Raw genomic sequence first — 15797 nt, forward strand, 5'->3', positions numbered from 1 at the left:
TTTTCCCTGTCAGAGTGCTCATTAAAGGCCTACGTGTAGTTTCAGAGAATGGCATGAATAAAAAAAAATAGAAAAAAAAAAATCAATGTTTTGTTCCCGCTCTAAGGAAGAATTAACCTTTTCTTGCTAACCTTTCTCTATTTTGAAGGTTAGTGACTAGCTGAAGAAGCTTGCAAGGGAGTGAATTTGGATTCCTCAATGACCCCTTGGTAAGAACATGCAATATGAATATAGAATAATTACTTAGGTTTAAAGGTAGATTTCAGAGCAGCCAAGATTCCAAGTCATGAATTAGTGTCGGAATCTGACCCTTTCTAGCTTTCTCATTTAATTTTTAATATGTAAAATAAGAATATAATTTATTATCAGATTCAGCAAAACAATTATATTCCTCTGTGTACTTGTAGTTATCTAAAATGGGACAGATGCTCTCTTTGGCCCTACTATGCAATAAGAAATGACGCTATAAAATGGCTCTTTTTCAACTGTTGTATTTATACCCAAATATGGAGCAATTTCCACTGCAGAAAGGAAGTGTACTATTTACTTACACGCATTCTCATTGCTGTGTAGTCTGCCCAGCCAGAAAAGATGTAAAATGAGAATACTCAAACACCTTTATGAATAAAAGGACTTAAAGACCATATTTAGCATATTCTGAATGACCATTGTAAATCTGGAAGTATTTGGCAAAAAGATGATTGGAAACTCCTCATGTTTGATTCACTTCAGTTAGCCCTGGGAAGTCACTTGCTTAGGACTCTCCCTTCAGAAACACAGAATTCCTTACATTTACTGTGGAGAGAGTGGAAACACTTAATGTACTGCCCAGACTGTGCATCTGAGATAAGGTGCCCTGGCTCGGTACGCAATGAAGACATAGACCAAGTTACAGTGCCTAGAAGACCAAACACAAATTCAGATTAGAAATAAAGCCTATGTATCTAACAAACAGAACAGTCAAACATGAGAGCCTCCCAAGGACTACTGTAGATTTTCCATCACTAGAAATTTTTAAATCAATGGTGACTGTGTTCCTAAGACATATGGTCTACTTCAAAACAACACTAATTGGCAGTCTTTATAATGGTCTGCATCATGCAGAATGGCATGCATCATGCACTGTTAAATCTCTTTTATTTTATACTTTGAATCTTTGAAGGCAGATGTTTCCATTAACTGGAAAAGTAGGAAAGAAGCTTTTGTCAATAACAGCAGCGGTACATAAAAGCAGAGGTTTAAATAAGCAAAAATGGGACAGTTCATCTGCTGCTTCTTCTGTACTAAACATAGCAGAGAAGATGCTCATGTCCACTCTGTGGACCATCTGTCCTTTACTCATCATATTATATTCCTGATAAAGTGAAAAACACTCATCACCTCTGTGTGGGGGCAGAAGACAGGTTGTAACTTGTCCCCAAAACTTAGAAAGAAAGCCCTTTTCCTTCCATCTCTGTCCTAAATTAATAGGAAACATATAATGAATGACAGAAAATAAAATTAAAAATGTGAAAGTTAAAAGTGACAAAAGTAACTTCAAGATAGCGTATTAAATATTCAAAAATATACCAGTTCTTAGGAAAAATAATACTGTAAAGTTGTCTTGGAATAGGGAAGGGAGAGATAAAATAAAGGAGGAAAAGAAAAGGGAGTAAATGAAGGAAAATAACCTTGAATTCACAGTAAACTAAGATGAGGTTTTGCTAATTTGCAGAGGCCCTCAAAAGGCTGCCCATTGATGAAATAAATAAGTAATTTACATACAACCATCAACAACTCTATGAACACAGTGATGGGATCACCAGACTTTTAGCCTCCAAATTATAGAAGCGACAAGAATCCAGAAAACTATTTAGATTAAAACACCCCTTGACACAACAGATACTTGATCTTGCAGGTTTTGCAGAGGTGTTTGCTTTCTTTTATCAATGTCTATATGGTGATATACCAGATTACAATTACCTGGAGAGATATTAAAATTTTTATAGATGATAAAGCTAATATACTTTTATTCATTGCATAGCAGAAACATATGTGTAAAGAATTTATTTCCAGGAAAAAAGCAGAAGATATGATTATAACTCCTAAAAAGTGATAAAGTGCCAAGCCTGGTCCTGCACTGCACATACATGAGGGCATTAGTGAAGAATTATTAGTCCCTGTGGAAAGTGGGTTTGAGTATATATAAAGCTCAAGATTCTGTCTAAAGGAAAGTTCTTTTATTCCAATTTAAAAATCTATCTGTGTTTTGTATTCCTAAACAGGTCTGGAAAGAAATTTTCCTATGAAATTATTTTTGATAGAAAACCAAGCTTATGAAGAAACAAGATACTACAAAATTTGAACTGTGCTCTGTTTAAATAGTAGTGAATTCAGAAAATTCAATTGTATATGATATGAATGAGGCCAATGACAAGATAGCAGTCAATTGTAGATAAAATCTATATTGATAATTTGTGCCTCCACTAAAGGGGTTTATTCATTTTGTACTCAGCAAATTACTCCTTTAGACCTATACTATTTCAGACAAAATTAGTAATCATTTTATATTAAAACAAAGTACTTTGGTTTCCTGACAAAATTCTTGAAAATCATCCCCAAATAATCTTATTTCACCTCCTGCCCACTACCCTTCAAAAGTAGCGCTCCTCATACTTAATTTGAGAGGAAGTTTCTTTCTTGTGTGCTTTCCCTTGCATTTCCCTACAATAAAAGAAAATACCTAGTTCTAGTGCATGGTTTGAATGCTGCTGTAGTCCAGACTTTGAAAACTTCTCTATTTCCACTTTATCCTGCTGGGTGCATACACAAAGCATAAGCTGTATTAGTGCTTGATTTAGGTTAAGGAAAAAAAAAAATCCAGGTTAGCTGAAATGGGAGAAGCAGAATGTTACTTGTTGGATTGTCTGAAGAGCACAATAGGTGCACTCTCCCACTCTGGGTCTGTGTGTGGTGCTTCAGCTCCTCAAAGAACACATTTCTTCTTCACAGAGAAAACAACTATTTTCTTCTATGCTAGAAGAAAAGGTGGGGCAGAGGGAAGGTTACACTTCAGGGAAGAAAAGCCTCTTCTCACACTTGAATTAGTTTTGCAAAACCAGGTGAGAGTAGTTCATAATACTTCAGTGTTAAACGAGTCAGAGAACTGCTGAGCTGCTTGGATGTTGATAAATGTATGGAACCAGATGGTATCCATCCCAGGGTGATGAAGGAGCTGGCAGATGAGCTCTCCATCATTTACCAACAGTCCTGGCTCACTAGTGAGGTTCCAGATAACTGGAAGCTGGTCAATGTGATGCCTATTCACAAAAAGGGTGGGAAGGAGGAAGTTAATTACAGGCCAGTTAGCCTGACCTCAGTACCTGGTAAGGTGATGGAACAGTTTATATCGAGTATCATCAAACAGTACTTACAGGATGGGCAGGGTTTCAGACCCAGCCAGCAGGGCTTCAGGAGGGGCAGGTAGTGTTTGACCAGCCTGGTCTCTTTTTCTGACCATCAGACCCACCTGGTGGATATGGGAAAGTCTGTGGATGTTGTCTGTTTGGACTTCAGCAGTGTCTTTGACACTGTCTCCCACAGTACACTCCTGGAATAGCTGCAGCCCAAGGCTGGGACAGGAGCACTCTTTGCTGGGTTAGGAGCTGGCTGCATGGCTGTGCCCAGAGAGTGCTGGTGAGCAGTGCTGCATCCAGCAGGGGCCAGGCACCAGTGCTGTCCCTCAGGGCTCTGTGCTGGGGCTAGTTCTGTTCAGTATTTTTATTGACAACATGGATGAGGGAATTGAGTCTTTCATAAGTAAATTTGCAGATGACACTAAGCTGGGAGCATGTGTCGATCTGTTGGAACTGCAGAGAGACCTGGAATGGTTGAATAGATGGGCAGAGTCCAACAGCATGACGTTAATAAATCCAAGTGCTGAGTCCTGCATTTTGGCCCCAATAACCCCCTGCAATGTTATAGGCTGTGGACAGTGTGGCTGGACAGTGCCCAGACGGAAAGGGACCTGGGGGTACTGGACGACAGCTGGCTGAACATGAGCCAGCAGTGTGTTCTGGTGGCCGAGAAGGCCAAGGGCATCCTGGCCTGGATCAGGAATGGTGTGGCCAGCAGGAGCAGGGAGGTCATTCTTCCCCTGTACTCAGCACTGATGACGCCACACCTCGAGTGCTGTGTCCAGCTCTGGGCCCTCAGTTTGGGAAGGACACTGAGACACTTGAGTGTGTCCAGAAGAGGCAACAAGGCTGGTGAGCGGCTTGGAACACAAACCCTCTGAGGAACTGAGGGAGCTGGGGGTGTTTATCCTGGAGAAAAGGAGACTCAGGGGTGACCTTATCACTCTCTACAACTTCCTGAAAGGTGGCTGTAGTCAGGTGGGGGGTGGTCTCCTTCTCCAGGCAGCACTGACAGAACCAGAGGTCACAGTCTTCAGATGTGCCAAGGGAAATACAGGATATCAGGAAGAAAGTGCCATGGATTAGTTGAGGTGTTAGGACATTCGTTGGACTCAATGATCTTGAAGGTTTCTTCCAACCTGGTGATTCTGTGATTCTGAGTTCCTTTCTGAAAGCGGCTACTGGAGATGGAGGAGAGCAGTCTATTGTAATTACAAAAAAGCAGACAGGACCCTCTTTCTGTGGGGCATACCAATTTTTAATAAAGCATTATCTTTATTAAATATTGATTTTAAAATCTTTAAGTCACTAAGAGCTTGGAGACACTGATTAAATTACTTGCTAATCTAGAACAAACTGGTTGTAAACAGAATCAACTGAAATAATGTCAGGAGGTTTCTTTATGTTATGGGTAAAGAAAAGAAAAAAACTATTTTTAGGCTTCAACACTAAATTGAGTTTTAGAACTGGTGAACACACAACATTTTGATAAATTCTCACCTCACATGAATAGTCATCTGAATTTAACTCATAAATATATGTCAGCCTGGCTTTACCTCTCTGTGTAAGGTAGATTAATTTGATTAAAAATTAATTCTATCACTGAAAAGTAAACATGCCTGCCACTATCTTCGACATAACATTAAACTAAAGCAAATTCTAGCTTCTTTTTTTGCTGGAGCAAGCTTTGGGTTATGCTGTTCACAATTTGTCTGCAGAGGCTTGCAAACTGGGACATGGGCTCAGCACTGACAGGTATTGCTTTTGAGATCTACCAGAAATCTCTTTCTAGTACTTCCATTAAAAAAAAAAAAAAAAAAGAAAGAAATTGTAATGATCCAGAATTTCAGACACAGCTCTCTCAAAAATTTCTTCCTTCTGGACTTATGTACTCCATTATTCACCTGGTTAACTAGTTAGGTAGTTCACCCTTATGGTAGCTGCTCTAATCAGCACTTTCCTTCAGATGCCTTTCTACAATGGCTTAATAAACTTCTTATTTCAATCTTCATTTGTGTAAGACAATAATATGCAAGTGCAGTTTCCAATCTTGAGTATACACATAAAAAATAATTTTAAGCAGAGATAAGTTACAGCTGGAAGTCTGTATATTAATTTAGGCTCCTTTACAATAGAAAAAATCCTCAGTATCTATAGGTCCAACTTATGTCAGAAGCTCAGGTTCCCCAAAGTTGTTGAATTTCAGAATAGGTAAGACCTCTACAGAAGGTCAACAAAAAAACCACCAAAACCTAAACCAACCAACAAAACAAACAGAAAAAGAGAGCAGATAATTTGGGAGCTAAATGCATTTGTACATGCATTAGTGTAAAAAAGTGCTGTATTTCTTATAGAGGAAATTTTCATCTTAACCTATATGACTGAAAATAAAAACTTTAATCTACTGGTTTTATTCCAGATATTGTACAACTCTAGATAATTATTGGTCAATTTTTTCTATTTCTTTTTTTTTTTTTAATTTAATCAATAGTACTAATTAATTATTTGCTCTAGTCAGGAAGAATATGTAAATGAACATTTGGTTATATTGTAAAGAATATAATCTAGTTCAGTGAAAAGTTATAAGACAAATACATGGATTACTTATGAAATACGTATGTTATCTCGAAGGTGAGATTTACCTCTATTGAGATATCTGTGAAGCCACTGACTTCAAACTTAAATACATATTCACTGTTTAGCTCTAGTGAAGTCAAAGGCATTTGGATCATCCCACATAAAAACTATATATTATTGTTATTTCTTCCCATTAGCTGAGATCTCAGTGGGAACATAACTACTAATGTATCTCTAACTTAGACTGTTGTAAGTGAATTCAGAATTTTATCACCTTCTTCAGTACTGGAAATGCTCCCATCAAACGTTGCTTTCTGTCATGTCTGTATTCAGTGTGACTGTACTCAGTGTGCACAGTACTGCTGTGATAATGTGTCATGAGATTCTGGTGCGCTGCAAATAATTGGTTTTATGCTGATATTTTTCATGCCCTACAGTTTCTTTAGTTCCTGCCAGATCCTATTTGCCATTTTTAAATTTAATTTTTAATTAAACAAATGATAAAACAGCAAAGTCTTTTCCCTTCCTTTATAAAAGCCCCATATTAGTTGTTCTTCAATCTGCTTCATAAAAATTAGCAATTTCCAGTAGTCTAGTAGCATTTTTGTATCTTTCTTATCTACCATTTTTTTGAATTTCTGACAGCATGGCATCTCTTCTATTTTGAGTCCATAATTCCTACAAAGCTCCTAGCACTTAAGACTGCCAGTTCTGTATTTTATATTCATCTCTAGTGAATCTGGTTCATCCTCTTACATATGATTAGTAGTTTCTAGGTTCTGGCCACATAAGATTAATTATAGATTTACATTTTTTCTGCAGTACCTCTTTCTCTTATCTTTTGTGAGTGAGCTTATGTACATCCATAATTGAACTTTCTGGGTAAAAACTAGTTCCAGCTTGAGATACCAGTGTTTATGCATTTCTGTGTATATACCTTAAGGATTCTTTGAAGCTTAATTTAAGTGAATACAAAAAACCACCTATGATCTGTAGGTGTGCCTTAGGTTGGGCTACACAAGGCATCCTGCAGTACTATGGGACTCTCCTGGAGTAGCAGCTGAAGGTCAGATAAGCTCATTAGAGCACCATAAATGATGTTGGATGTCCTCATTCAGGCAGTGGTGCCCAGGTGTAGCTAGGGCCTCTCACAGAGCACTTGAAATGGCAGGACACTCATACCTGGAGGTACATCCCTTCTCACTGGACACAGGAAAACTTGAGCTTTTCTTGAAGGAGACATCCCAGGTTTTATCTGCTGTCTGAATCGTATACTTTCCATTGAGTATAAAGGGATGTTAGACATCACACCTAAATCTGTTCTTAATTTCTTTTCTCAGGTTTACATTCCATTTAAAGCTTGACAGCTTCTTTTGTAAATCTGTGCATATCTCTTCTATCTCTGTTAATCTTCTTTCCATTTATTTCTAACTACAAAACTCATGATTGTGTCTTTACTGTGACTTACTCTCAGTGGTATTTCATGTATTTCATTCTTCTTTTAATGTTAGAACTTTATCCAGGATACATTAGATCCATTTCTCGTTGTTTTTATAGCAGTCTGTTACAAGAAAAAACTTTTGTAGGAGAGTCTACTTCACTTTCACCCTTTTTTGCTGTTTCTATGATCATTGAGCTTGTTCACCTTAAGTTCATGGTCCGTACTTGCAAAAAACCCTATAAATTTAGGCTGGCTCCTTTGCCCAAAGCTGTTACACCAATACTTATGCAATGCACTACTGCAACAAAAATATTGGTGGCACAATCCTTTTTCACTGCTTTGACCATATGTTTCACGATTAATTTCCCATTTCCCAAGAACTGGCTCTTTGAACCAGAATAGCCTTGGCATATCCTTGTTACTTCATCAGAAGTTAAATATTATTAAAAGTTTATAATATCACCTTGTAATGTTTCTACAGTTTTCTAGTCAACTATTTCACATAGAGTAACTCCTTTCCCACGTAAATTTGCTATGCAAAAATAGTTCTACTTCCATTTCTTGTAGAGAAGTCAGTAGTGGAAGTTTGTCAAACTCTGTACCTAAGTGTGGATTCCACATCCTTCCCTATGATCCCTGTTCAAATGTGGATTTTTATTCTATTTTTTCATCTTTCTACATTAAATCTATGATCTATTTTTCTAATTTTAAAATAATTTTATGCTGATGTTTTAATCCACAGCCATATGAATAACGTGTACAATTTCTGCATTTTCAGCTTTTATTCCTCCTTGGCCTTGACAAAATGTGATGTGTTCTGTTGGGTGTCTAACAGACTTTGGGGAGCTGTGATTTACTAATACCAGCAACACTTCTACTACTCTGAACCCCCTTCCTGTGGCTACTGGTATTATTTCAATTATTACCATGGATACTTTGTGAAGAGGAAAAACACTTTCAATCTGTTTGAATGGGGACCATGCAGCTAAACAGCAGAGCTGGTGTACCTTGCTCACAAGTTGTCAGAGGTCTAGAGAAGGATGTCACTGATGGTGACATATCTGAATACATCATCTGAGAAAACTAGTCCTCTTAGTAAAGTGAACTGTATTGAATAAACAATGGAAGGAAGATAATGACTTGTTTGTTTTCATGAAACCCAAATTTTTCTTTCTGTTACCGATGACAGATTTTATCTGACTCACCTGAGAGGACAGGTGTCTCTTCTGTGTCTTCTTTAATAAGTATGAGTGTGAGAAGGAGCTCATTTTCACTGTATCAAGGGAGGAAGAAATTGCTGGCTGCTACACTTTATCTGAAAAGTGCTTTTAAAATCAAAAAACAACAAACTCATTAAAATTGTTGTTTTCTTAAGTGAAGAGGTAAGGCACTGGAACATGGCAATTATATTAAATCAGGTTGCATTTTAAACTGCTTTGTGCTCTCACAGGAGAGACGGGGTTTTAAACAGAGTTCTGTAAATGGGCATTTTGAAACAGAACACTTTTAAAAACTGTCATGCTTAATGATACCTACAACAGAATGCCAAGAAGAAGATAAAAGATCAACTCTGTTATTCCCACTTAGGCTCTCAGGAAGAGTTCTGCAAAGTATCCCTCAATCTTTCAGAAATCTCTAGCACTAGCTGAAAAGTTTTCCACATTTAATATCATGAAATAAGTTTCAGTTAAAATGAAGTGTTCCTGAAAAAATTTCTACTTTCATGGATAACATGTGCTTGGGTTTTTATGAAAATACATAAAACTGTAAATGGAATCCATTGTTAGTGGGAAAATAATGCATAATATTTGTTAGAAAGGAATAAAATAACCTCCAATACACAGAATGTCTCTCCTTTTGCTGTGCACATAAAATAAAATTTTCTGATCAATATGTTCTAGAAATTTTTAGAAATTCTATATAAAGTTAGAACTGGATAATGCTAATTTAGCAGTGAACTGTTCCAGAATAATGCCAGAAGATAATTAGAGCAATGGCGAGATAATTCTACCCCAGATATTTATGGGTCATATCAAAATCTCATGAAATTCCATAGAAATATTTCTGCTGAATTCTGATAATATTTGATGAACTGCTTTTTATTTTATAAGAGTCTATTAGCCAAAGGTTTTATCACAACTGGAGAAACAGAATATTAGCTACAAGACAATTCTTATAATAACAATTTATTACAACAATTAGATAAATAACTTTATTTAGAAGAATAATTTTATTTATTCTTAATTTTAAGACAATGGCAATGAAACTTTGGCACCTTCTTGTTTTTTTTCCAGAAGTAGGAACAGAAAACCATCCAGATATGCAGACTTCACAATAGAAAGATTACATTTCGTGATTGCATTGTTAAATGCAAATTTTCCACTCACTTCTAGCCAGAGTATAAGAGAAAAGTTGAGATTAGTAATGGCATATTATTGTGATTTATTGGCTCGCTGAGTTTATTCATTATTTGTGAAGTATTATTTTCTGCTGCTACATAGTTCTAATTAATTGTTAGGGTACTAAGAAGGTTTTTGCATGAACATTTTTATCATCCTGTGTCACAAGAAATGAATTAGAAAATAAAATATTAATAAATGATTTTATTTCAGGGTTAACCTTGATGAAGACAGCAGCCTTGTCATTTTCTTGTCCTGTTTTTAGTATGACAACACATCTGCTGTCAGCAACAGCTTTACTTTTGTCATTCTGTTGTATATCCTAGCCGATGAGGATTTTATGGTGTCATCAGGGATTTTCCTCAGCCTTTGGCTCATTGGGAATGTGGTGTGGCCAAAACAGCGACATGTCCAACAACATGTTATAAGGCAGAAGTTATTAAGGCAGTAAGAAAGATCAGCAACAATGTGCCCATACTGTAGCTCATCCAAACCACTGACAAGCAGCACAGGATCAAAAGCAAAGCCGTGGAAGGCAGCTGCAGACCCTTGGTGTCCTGTTCATCTGGCAGTCAATCAAGAAAATGCCTTTTAAATGCAAGTAAGGGTCACACCACCCTTGGCTCCACCAACACCACTGAGATTTGGGAGACTGTTGTCAGCAATGTGCTCACTCTGACAAGGTTGGTCAAGGGTCAGGCTGTCTGGAAGCAGGGTGCCAGGTGGTCAGACACTGGAGCAAGTTGCTCAGAGGTGATGTGCAGTCTCCATCCTTGGAGATATTCAGTATGTCTGGGCACCGCCCTGGGCAACCTGGTCTAGATGACCCTGCCCTGATCACAGGGGTTTTGACTGAGTGATCTCCAGAGGTCACTGTCAGCCTCAGCTGATCTGTATTATTTTAAGTATCTCAAAATAAATTAGAAGACATGAGTCATGACTGACTATGAAAGTAGGAAAAAAGAAAAACATGGAGAGAAACGTAGCAAAAGATGACCAGTGATTCATATTCTCAGGGTTATTTGAGGCATCTAAAACCTTATCTCCAGAGATTTTCAACTTCTGTGATTGAAACTAGTGTTAATTAGATAACACTCTTAAGGCTCTGACCAAAGTAATCACTGCAAGATTAGCTGATGTAACTTTCTTTAGTTTTACAGCATTATTTCCATTCCTTGTGAAGATACCTGTCTCTTTTTTGTTTGTAAAAGCAGTGCACCTCACTTTCTATCTTTTTTTCTCTAGTGCAGACTCCCAGTGCCATAATTTACTGAGCCAGAAGACATACCAACATATCACAAGGTGCTCTTATTCTGCAAAAACAAATTTTTATGGTCATGGGAAGAAAGTGTAGTCACATTACACTTTTTAAATTCTCTCTTTTTAAACATGATTTCCTTGAGTTCCTTGTTGGACCCAGAAAGGGCTTTACCACCTCTTAAGGAAAAAAGTTTCCTTTTCATCTAATCTTCTGGTTTCAAGGCTTTCACAGTTTTCACAGTCAGTCACAGTTCGGGTCTGAGCAGTTGCCTTGACAACTCACAACAGTTGCCTTTATGGCAAAACATTTGTCCACAGGCCCCTCTGGCCATCTGAGCATGGATTCCTTGGTGGGAATGGGAAAGAAGATGTTCATGGCTGATTTTTTCTGACACTGTTGTAGAGCACTATGGCTCTACATTGTTGCAGGTGGAACTGAAGATGCAGTCCTGGCAATGGAAACACTGAAAGCCACAGGAAGGTTTCCATTACTTCTGAATTGTATGTGATCCAGAACTGTGTGATAAAAAAAAAAAAAAAAAACAAAAACCTGGGACTGAAAAAAGATAAAGTACTCATCTCACCTGTTCTGCAGCCCCAATACAAGATTAGCTGTCCTCAACTGTTCCTCACAGCTGCACTCTTTAAAACACAGCTTTCCTAAACTTAGTGACAGGACTCATAGATTTTCTTTCCTTGCAGTTGAAGCTGAATGTCTATTGAACCAACTTAAACCCATTACCCTTGCTGTAACCACAGGGGGCCTGAACAGTCTAGTCTTTTACTCTCTGCAGCTACTTTTTACGTTATTATGTGTGCTCTCAGTCTTCTCTTATACAAACTAAACTACTCCAATTGTTTCAAACTCTTCTCATCAGTTTTGCTTTCTAGATCACTGATAATTCCCGGTTGGTCTCCTTTAGCTCCTTTTGATACTGGTCCACACTTTTTCTGAAATGCAGTTCAGAAAATGAAGCACAGTGTGCTTGCTGAGACTGAGCACAGTATGCAGCACTGAGGAAAATGAAAGAGCTATTTCATATCGTACAAATGATATTGCTCTTTACATGCCTTAGTAAATTGTACATCATTTTTTTCAACTTATTTTTAAGACCATTCCTCCAACTTCTCAAGAAAATTCTGGTCTGGCTCTCCGGTATATAAAGCAGAGAAAAAGATTACCGAATTAGGACCCACTCTGTAGTAAAGGATCTTGGTCACTCAATAGATCACAAGCTGAACACAAAACATCAGTGTTAGATGGTGCCCATACACATAAGTGTGCATTCCACCCCAGTCATTACTGGAAACAGAGCAGCAGCAGACCCAGAGAAAAGCCTGTCAGAATTTTTATTGTTGTCTAATCTAGTTTAGTTACGGCCAAAAAAAGGAAAATATTCTAGGTTTCCTCTTGAATGCGAGATTATATATTTTTCTTTAATTTTTCTTTGCGTTGGTATCCACATAATAGAAAACTTCCATAATTATTATTTTTTTAATTTGGCAAACATAAAGCAAATGTGGTCTGGTTTTGCTGGCATTTTGAACAGGTTTAGGTTTGTTCTGGCTGAGCTCTGAGATCAGCCTAGGCCTGTGAAGATGTTTTTGCAGAGTTTTGAGTCCAAACTGATAAACCATATCCAAAATATCAGTCTGGACTGGGCACCCCTCTAGCTCTTTTCACAGCTTTTAATTGGTTCAGTGCAAAAACCAATTCAGTTTTGCCACTACTAAGGAAAAAAGCCAACAAAAATCCCTGCAAGGAAAAAAAGCAATGCTGTGATGCCTGTCACAGGGAAAAACTCCCTAGTTCATGTAGTTAAAGCAAGAATAGGATTGTAGCAGTTTATTGATTTATTAACAGCATGTAATTAACTTGCAATCAGTGAACTATGTATTCAGGATCTGTATCAGCAAGGCAATTGACAAACCACAATGGCAGATACAGAATGTTAATGGACACCTGCAAATTTCTAAGCAATCTTGTGAAACATATCCCCAGAAGTTCTAATCACACCTGTGCTCACACAAACACATGAACACCAATGTGGCTCCACGAGTCCCCCCAGGACACACCTCATGGTCCAGCACCCCTCTCTTCTCTCTCTCTCTCTCTCAGGTGCAGTTGCTACATCCGCCCTGTTTCCAAGGGAAATGCAGATGCTCCAGTACTACATGGGCCCATGCTGCTCCTTGCAACCCCTGTGCATGTGACAGGAAGGAAACCTTGTAGTGGTGAGTTGGGGTTCTGCTGGTGCTGGAAGGACATCAGCACCTGTGCTCAATGCGCCCTGTTTACACTGGGAGGGGCTGCAATGACACCAGATTTAAATTTTGCTGATTTTCTCTAGGGGTCACACTTCGGTGATCATCTGTCCTTTGTGCATCTGAACAGATTACTCACTGACTGTATTTTTGCTGTTCAATAACATACTAAGTTGGCCCTTTTGCATTTCTGTTTGGTATGTATTTGAAAGGAGTTTCTTTGTGGCTTTCATATGTATGTTTTGGAGAGATGTTTCCTTTGTTTTTTAAAGAAGTGGGAGAAAAGATTGAGTAATGGTTTTCTTATAACCCCCTCGAAATTGTTTAAGGTCTATTCTTGTCATTGAAAGAAACTGCTTGACTAACTCTTCTAATATCTTCTAACTCCTCCCATTTGTATTAGGTCATACACAAATGCCAGGCTAACTCATAATTCTGTTGAATTGTCTTACTGTAAACCACAAGATTATAATTTTAATTTCTCTTTATTTTTATTGTGGAGGATTACCAGAAGTATGGAAGAGTTTCTGGAGTGGTTTTTTTTTTTTTGGTTTTTTTTTTTTTTTTTAATTTTTTTTTTTTGTGGCGAAAATATATGTAGATACTCATTAACAAAAAGAAGTTATTTCAATGCGGAAAAAAGTAATTAGGAGCATTTCCACCTCCCTTAGATCCTTCTTACCCTGCTCCCGCACACCTGCTTTTTTGATATTATTTCTATGTTCTTTGTTTTCTAGGTTTTCTAGTTTCAGCAAATATAATTTCTGCAGGTGTGCTACCTCCGAATTGTCAGTTTTTTACTTTTCCTCTACTCATCTATTTTCTTTTCCTTCATTTTCAGTTAGAGGTCAAACAACATTACTGGCAACTTGCTGGACAAAATTTTTTTTAATCTTTCAAGTTTACTTTGTATCAGCATTCTCCTCCCCATCAGCACTTGAGTTAGACTTTTGTGTACCAGACATCAAAGAGGTACCTGCTGGGTTTTTTATGTTTTTGTAATGTTATTATCCATATGAAGAGCAAGGCAGGGAATGTCGCCTTGGCTTAAGACACTGCTTTACTTCATCTATTTTACAGCTCTCTGCTTGGGATCATCTCACTGTATAATTAACAAGAATCATGCAGGATCACCTGGTGGATGGAAACACGAGAATTTAGTGTCAGTGAAAAACAAACAGAAATCTGTAAAAGAAGGAAAGTTATTGTAAGACCTATTGAGTGGTTTGATTTCTACCAGGAGAGAGACTCTCTTAAGAGGGTTGGAAGTAGTCAGATGTTTGAAACTGCTCTAAAAGAGTGTCTTAGAAAGGCTAGTACCCTGCTGACCATGTGTGACTGAAAGTAATCTTCTGAGATTAGAGAAATGAAGGTGTCTAAACCAATAAATGGCTCAATGGTTTCAATCCCTACTTTTGTCATAGAGTCAAGAGGTCAGTTAAACTCAGTATTTCACAAATTCAAGATCAAACTTGTAGAGAAAAATGCTGCCATACATAAGGTTGTGCTATATGGCATGCTCTGAGATAAACTAAGAGCTTGGATATTTGGGTTTGATGGTAAAGGAATATGTTGGTGAAGATTCCCCAAAAAATCTTATTTGGAGAGTCATGTCATCATTATATTAGTACTTTCTTGCATTAACACAGAAAATATTGGGAAACAAAATTCAAATATATTCACATAATTCTTAGAGATACAAGTGAGTGTATGCTATAAAAACTCCTGTACAAATGCATGGAAAAAATTCAGTCTCAAATATAAACATTTCATGGCCTAAATAAGTGTGCTGGTTTTGGTAGGGATAGAGTTAATTTTCTTCACAGCAGCTTGTATGAGGCTGTGTTTTGGATTTGTGATGAAAGCAGTGTTGATAGTGCAGGGGTGTTTCAGCAATTACTGACCAGTGATTACATGGCATCAAGGCCTCTCTTGCTGCACCTCTCCTCACTGAGGCTGCACATGAATTTGGAAGAGGATACAGCTGGGTCAGAGGACCCCAGCTCACCAAACGTGTATCCCATACCATGTGACATTGGGCTCAGCAAGAAGAGCTCAAGGAGAAGGAAGAAGGGAGGATGTCCAGAGTTATCAGCATTTGTCTTCCCAGTTGATGCATAATGGAGCCCTGCTTTCTTGGGAATGGCTGCCTCCTGATAGGAAGCTGGGAATGAATTCATTGTTTTGCTTTGCTTATGCATGTAGATTTTCCTTTATCTATTAAACTGTCTTTATCTCAATCCATGAGTTTTATGATTTTTGGCCTTCTGATTCTCTCCCCGTCTCACTGAAGGGAAGTCAGAGGGTGGCTGCATGGGGCTGAGCTTCCTACTGGGAACACATCACAGCAATAAGGTAAACTAATGAAAGTTTGATTGATCACTTCTTTAGATACAGGGAACTGAGAGCCAAAAAGAGTAAGTGTTTAGATTTAATTGCCTAGATACTTTGGTATAAAGA

This window comes from Onychostruthus taczanowskii, unplaced genomic scaffold, assembly GCF_017590055.1.
Source record: "Onychostruthus taczanowskii isolate IOZ18803 unplaced genomic scaffold, ASM1759005v1 scaffold11, whole genome shotgun sequence".
Classification (NCBI taxonomy): Eukaryota; Metazoa; Chordata; class Aves; order Passeriformes; family Passeridae; genus Onychostruthus; species Onychostruthus taczanowskii.